General features: G+C 41.9%; 1 long non-coding RNA gene across 1 annotated transcript; it reads left to right on the forward strand.

Annotated features, from left to right (window-relative positions):
• Positions 1 to 249: 249 nt before the first annotated feature.
• Positions 250 to 2862, forward strand: LOC118223547. Its single transcript, XR_004764459.1, has 3 exons — positions 250 to 312; positions 1133 to 1235; positions 2015 to 2862. It is a non-coding gene; the product is annotated as an uncharacterized LOC118223547 (long non-coding RNA).
• The last annotated feature ends 4475 nt before the right edge of the window (positions 2863 to 7337 follow it).

Here is a 7337-nt window from a genome sequence, read left to right on the forward strand (position 1 = left end):
TGAATGATTATAAAATAATGACAAACATTCAAAGGGAACGTCTGTTTTTCAATAGACTTAAGTGGCAAAATGGCAACTCAAGCGTATGTTTATAAATGACACAAAGTGTATATTAACATAATAGTACAAAATAATTTGCGTAACAGAGATGTGCTGTAAGATTCATCCGTTAATTAACTGGATTTTTACTACCTCTTACTGTTAAACCACTTTAGGCATCCCCCCCCCCCCCCCACACAACAAACTTGTCAGAAGACAGGCCTTGATGTCAGAGGGAGAGAAATAAAACCAAGTAATTCAGTGATGTGTCGGGTATATGCTTCATTTATTTATCAGCCAGTTAAAGATAACACTGCTTTCTTCTGTCCGCCCTCACAAGCCTGTTCATAACTCACACATGTACTCATAGCTCACATACATGTTCACAACACACACATGTACTCATAGCTCACATACATGTTCACAACACACACATGCACTCTTAGCTCACATACATGTTCACAACACACACGTGCACTCATAGCTCACATACATGTTCACAACACACACATGCACTCTTAGCTCACATACATGTTCACAACACACACGTGCACTCATAGCTCACATACATGTTCACAAGACACACATGCGCTCTTAGCTCACATACATGTTCACAACACACACGTGTACTCATAGCTCACATACATGTGCACAACACACATGTGCACTCATAGCTCACACATATATTCACTGCTCACGTGTGCTCATAACTTATATGCAAGTTCAAGGCTGATAATTCATGTGCATATCTCACAAATGTCTTCATAGCTCGCAAGCGTTTCAGCATAGTTCACCCACATGTTCACAGCTCACACACATGTTCACAATTCACACGCACGTTCACAGCCCACACGCACGTTCACAGCCCACACGCACGTTCACAGCCCACACGCATGTTCACAGCTCACCCGTGTATGTGCATGTGTATGTGCGGTGGGATCCGCCCTGCTTGCGCTCACGGGTCACATGCTTTCTCACGGCTGAGCTGGTTTCTCCCTCGAGGCCGTGATGATTCTGCCTCTTAATCTCACTTTCTGACAAGGGGCTTGAGAAGCCATCATTTATTTATGTCTAAATTTGGGCTTTTCTGTAGATGGAAGCAGCAAGAAAGACACGCGGACACTGGAGGTGTTACCTCTCCCTGAGGTTAAAAACCTTCTCCTTTTTTCCTTGACTTCAGTGTGTTCCCATCTTTGGTAAGAAACAAGGCTGAGAAAATTAGTCTAAATGTGTATTTTTCATATTAGGCTTCTGTATATAAACCCAATATGGTAACAAACTCAACATGTAATTTTTGGTTATAATAAAGGAACATAATGGCATTCCGTATACCGTCGACATTTCGCACTGCCAGATCAGTGACGGGAGTTAGGAGCAGCATCTGATGGAGTGGGGTACAGATGAAAGACTTTAGCCACCCTGACCTTGCAGGGATATGTAGAAACAATGAGCTTAGAAGAAATATCTCATATTCATATTTCGTGATTGTAGTAAAATCAACTGAATATGTTGATAGTTTGGTGTAATTAGTCTGGTTAATTTGTCTGGTTGCAGGTAAATAGGCATGATCGAGTCTGAGGCAAAGTAAATTATGGTTGTCAAATATTATTCAGGACAGCACGACTCCCTAGAAGAAGGGAGTGTGGTAATTGTGTTACATTTGCCTTTTCCCAACGGTTGGAGGAATGTAGACCTAATTGACATACTCAGAAGTGTGAGGTAAAATAAGGGGGACAGACTTCTTTCTGCAAATGAGGACTGATGTCAGCACTGTTTGCACATTCTGTAATTAGGCTCTATTTTTGCACTGTTGCCGATGTGCGAAAGGCACTTAAATTACCCCAAACCCAAACACATGTACTGATATAATGTTTACTCACCTTAGGTTATTTACACATATCATTGTACCTTGTGTACCTGAGGAAGCATCATACAGTATGCATGAATAAGTACATTTTGGTCACTGTGACTGCAGTGCACGCAGATAGCCCGGCCGCTGAGGATGCGCTCGTATGAAACGGCTCCGTGAGCGATTGCTGATTCCCGGCGAAGATAAAGTGCTGGTCTGTCCAGGAGACTGAAAAATGAGGCCAAGGAGAGCGATGTCTGTGACCGGGCAGAGAGATTAGGAAGGTCACCGTGTGCAGGGGGGAGATCAGAAGCAGGCGCCGCCGCGATGCTCGCGCCTTCCGAGGAGTTTTAAGGAGGAATGAAGGACGCCGGAGAAGTGAAAGTCGGCGAGGCCGGGAGAGCGGACGTGCCGCGCAGCGTCTCCTCGGCCCAGCCAGACTGCAGAGGACGGAGGAGGAGTCTTTATACGCTCCGCTATCTGATCGATTGGGACATTTGCAAATGAGCTAATCTGCGGCTAATCTTAATTATCTCTTCATTGCCGTATGGTCATTTTAAGGACGTGCTTATCGCTTGCTGGAGAAGTAATTTGGTTTGCATAAACAACCTCCGTACATATGTCTGTCCACTATTGAGATGGCAGTATGTCCATGTCTACAGCAGGCTCAGTTCTTAGCTGTGCTGTCCTAATACTGCTAGTGAGATAAGAAGATGGCTGAACCAAGAGGACACTTGGTGCTGAAGTTGGGAGCAGGAAGCCCATTGTCCACTGTTATTGATGTCTCAGCTAGTGTGTGTATACGAAAGTGTATTCATCTGTGCTTGCATGCAAGAGTGTACATTTATATGTGTTTGGACCTTTATATAAGGTGTCTGTGTGTGACTATGTTAATGTGTTGTGTGTTTGTGCCTGCGTGCATGTATGTACCTTCATTTGAATGTAAATGTGTCTGTATGCAAATAAGTTTTGTGTGTAATTTTGTACCTTTAAGGAAGTGTATGCATGTGTGTGAGTCTGTATGAAAGTGTTTGCATATGTGTGTCTGTGTACAGTAAATGGGTATATACCTAAGTTTTTTGCACAATTGCATGTTCGCACAGTTCAACTTGTCTTTTTTCCTTCTGCCCTGTACCATCCTCTCCTTCTGCACCATTAATCATGTCAACAGATCCTCCTGGGAGACAACTCTGTTCAGCATGGCAGTAATCTGGAATCATCACAGTGCTCTATTCCGCTTATATCTGCGCAGCCGTAGGAGCTAACTTTAATATGACCACACCAAAGCCAGATGTCAGCTGACAGCAGGAGCAGAATTACAAATGGCTCTCCTTCTCCTGATCCTCTTACTATAAAATACGGTCCAAGAAGCAAAAGTACCATCTCAGTATCATCCCAGCTAATTGCACGGTATGTAAGTGCATCGATATGACATTATTACAAATCGGGTACAGACCAATACACTCAGGAAAATGTTCTTTCATGACTGTCAGATGGTGAAACCATCAAAACCCACCTTTAAAAAAATTAATTTCCAATTGCATTTTGCTAAATGAAAATCATTTAATAAAATATCGGTTTGCCTGGCACTGTATTTAAATTTCAGTATCTAACGTTAAATGAAAAGATTGTTTTCAGATTTAGAGGCTTTTGAAGGGGCCTTTTTCCTCATTGTTTTCATCGGCGTGGTAACTCCATTATGTTTATGGGCAGGTGCATATCAGTGCCGCCTGAGATAAAATGTGAGATCATTCTGTATTGATTAATGCAGATGCGGTGTTGGCTGTCAGTGTTACCTGGAGTCTATTTGGGGTAAATTACCGGTGTCATTTCTGTGCGCACAGGAATCATTTCCAATAAGGTGTTGGCTTCGTGTGGTGGACTGGGGCTGTGAAACTAGCGTTCTGACAGCAAGATCCACCAAAGCTTCTAATTGCCTTCTGTGCAAATGGCCTTTCCCTCACCTAATGAAGTTGCAAAAGATGGGCATGCCAGGTGTGTGCGTGCGTGTGTGTGTGTGTGTGTGTGGGGGGGGGGGGGGGGTGTGTCTGTGTGTGTGAGAGAGAGAAAGAAAGAGAGAGAGGCAGCAGGGGAGAGAGAGTCAGAGAGAGAAACCTAGGTATGATTGTCTTATTTTGAATAATAAAACAAGATATATTGAGTTGTTTCACTGTTAATTTCATGCTATTTACTGCTAAGATAAAAAGCATATTATGAATGAAAATATATGTTTCTCACTTTTACTGAATTAATTTAACCAGAGAGCCATTCAAATGGACTTAATTTGATCTGTGGTTTAGCAAGCATTAATAAATCCACATTTCCCAAAAAAATAAGGATTGTTTGAGGCACAGCTAAAAAAAAAAACAAGTGAAAATATATCTATTTAAAAGAACAAATCCAAATATATGCATTTCCAAGAATGTGGACTTTCTAATTATGGACAAAATGCGTAACACATACCAACAAATATTCCTGTGTGTCATGTTGCTATGAACTATTGAGAATGATTATTTCCTTTGAAAATGTATTATGTCAGTGTGTTCTCTTTTTGCGTTGTCTGTTTCTGGAGGGAAACAAAATTCAATATGCAACGTAATGAAACCCAGGAGAGCAAAACAAATCTTTGTGTAACAGAGACTTTCCGTTACGCTTTTCCCGAAGCGCGGGGAGGCCTTAAACCGGGGTAAAAGCAATAAACAATCAAATTGCAGCTTCAGTCGAAAAAAAAAAAAGGCGCTTTCTGTAGCCTGACAATCTGATGAGAACCATTATTAACACTGGCCCTGTCCTGACAATGCTATTTTCTGGAAGGTAATTGCAGATTCAGATCTCTGAGAGAGGCCGGCCAGGAGTAAATGCCAGCTCTTTAATTATTGTCTCCCCCTCCGTCGCCTCCATTGAGCGGCGGAGATGCCTATCGCTCCGTGGGATCCCGGGGAAAATGACTCTAATGGGAAATGACCAGCGTCCGGGAACCCGGCTCAGATTAGAAGTGACAATTCTAATTGACTGCGGCAGAATTCCCTGGACACATGACTGGGGAAAAGTCACTTTGGAGTAAACATAATTGGATTGATTTGACTGTGAACGCGAGACGCCGAGCGACTCCCTTCTCCCCGAGTGACTTCCTTGCTCGGCCCTGGTTCACTGACCCCACCTCAGTTCTCAGTGTTAAGTCATTCTGTGCTTTACCTTTTTTTTTGGGTATTCATTTTTCCAAATGTATTCCAGAACTGTATTACAAGTATATTGCTATGTGCAATCATATGATTTATCAAAATTTTAAATAAAATGAATAAAAATAGCTCTAGAGTGGTGTGCCCATAAAAGGTACTTGTCTTCAGCACAAAGATATGCGCTGTAGTTCGGGAACAAATTCTGACCATGCCAGTGATTAGCGACTGGGAGTCCCCTGTAGATTTTGGTCAGTGGGGTTACGCAATAGCAGCTCCTCTGGTCGATCTGGTGCTTGTTTGCTGGCAATGCAAATTTGGCTTTCTGAATAGAGACAAATGGGGGCAGAGCTGTTAAAAACAAACAAACGAACAAACACATTCAGAACTAACTTCTGAGGTTGCTTGCCTTCTCATAGAATTTTCAAGAAACAAGGAGCACTCATTCCTTGGTCCTTGCTACTTGAATCTCAGGCTTTGCCCTTCCGTTCAAGCTTAGGGAATCCCCTGAAAAAGTTTGTTACAGTCCCAAGCTGTTGTTGAACCCCTGAGCACATTGACTCTACTTGGGCTTCTTTTGCTGTAAAACACATGACAATAATCCACACCAAAATGTTCTTGGAGTTTTGCTAAGCAGTTAATACTTTTGCAATCTTGCACTTTTAGTGAAATCTAGAATGCATTTTTATAGTCATTTTCACTTGGTGGATGCTCTCTGGATGTGTTGGCACCATCATGCACATGCTCTGATAATGCCTTTTGGTAAGGTCTTTATGGAACTGAATTGCTTAAGTTCTTTCCCAGTTTGTGTACAGGCTCTATTCATTTTCTTAACCTTGCAATAAAATGAAAAGATGTGAACAAGGATAGACTTTCTGGGTACCATTGTATGTACTGTATGATGGGGTCTATTTTTATGAGCACAGTAACGGGACTGTATGTAAAGTAATAAACACTGGGCATGAAAGTAGTATCTAACTGAAATATTCCTTAAGAAGTAAGTATGGGAAGTGATGTCACACATACACACATTTAGAGAATTTTAATCCTTTCACTGGAATTATTTCTTATATTACTGTTGCCTTCATCTGTAAAATGCTCTTATATTGTAGCTACAAACCTTAGTTTAATATTCTTTAGTGACCAAACCATCTGCAGTCAGGACATTATGGCAACAGTCCTCTTTCTGAGCAACAGTTTTCAGTGATCCATTATCTTTGGCTTAATTTGAAAACTGTAAGAGATTATTCTTGTTATTCCTTATATCAGAAACCAGTACTGTACGCTACAGAGCACATGGTTTTAAATGAACAGTTCATTTGGTTATTCATTTTTTTTTTTTTTTGCCTCAGGAAAAGTCTTTAACCCTGAAAATGAGTTTTCTGTAGTGTCTTTTACAGAATTGATTTGTCAATGAAAAAGGCTCCATAAGGCCTAATCTAAAAATGAAAAATGTAGAATTGAAGTCTACAGAGCAGCTGTGATACTGTTTACATTCTCTTTCAAAAATAATAAATAATGCAATAACTACAATCATATCCATAATGATATAACCACTTAAATAATCTTATTTAATTACAAACAAGCAGTCGCACATGCTACATCAACAGATGCAGGAAAGAGGCTATACAACTGTGGATTGTGTACTACCTCATTAGATGAGATGATGCATGATTCACTGTCAAATATACCGCATAGAGTAATTGATTACCTAGCTAACTGTAAGCATGTTTTGTTTAGTTGAATGTTGTTAGGTAATCAGTCACTGTATACAGAGCCTTTGTCAGAGAGGTAACTAATTTCTCTAACTACTGATGCAGTAAAGAACTCATGGGTCTACCAGAAGCCACTTCAGCACCCTGTCCTATGGACCCAACAGAGGCTTCCATGACACCTGCTATCACAGGCCTTCCTGAGGCTGCCAGGTCTGCTCGTCTTGCAATCGCCTCATTGCCCTGCCCAGAAGGCCCTCCAGAGGCCACCTGTCCAATGAAGGGTCTCTTTTCAGAGGGCTGCTGTGTCATCCCATTGGCTTATTTGATGTCCCTACACCTAATTGGCCTGTGGTTATCTCTGGGCTCTCCATGCTCCCCAGGCCTCCACCACTCTTGGTTCATGTTGGTTCATGTTTCCCAGGCATCCAGGACTCTCCAGGGCTCGTGCACTACCCTGGCCTCCAGTGCTTCCCCATTGTAGGACCTGCATGGGGCTACCTCTCGTGATTTCACCTTTGGGCCTGCAAAGAGTGCCACTCTGCATGCAGCCATAGGCCT

The sequence above is a fragment of the Anguilla anguilla genome, chromosome 3 (genome assembly GCF_013347855.1).
Source record: "Anguilla anguilla isolate fAngAng1 chromosome 3, fAngAng1.pri, whole genome shotgun sequence".
In the NCBI taxonomy this organism is placed as follows: Eukaryota; Metazoa; Chordata; class Actinopteri; order Anguilliformes; family Anguillidae; genus Anguilla; species Anguilla anguilla.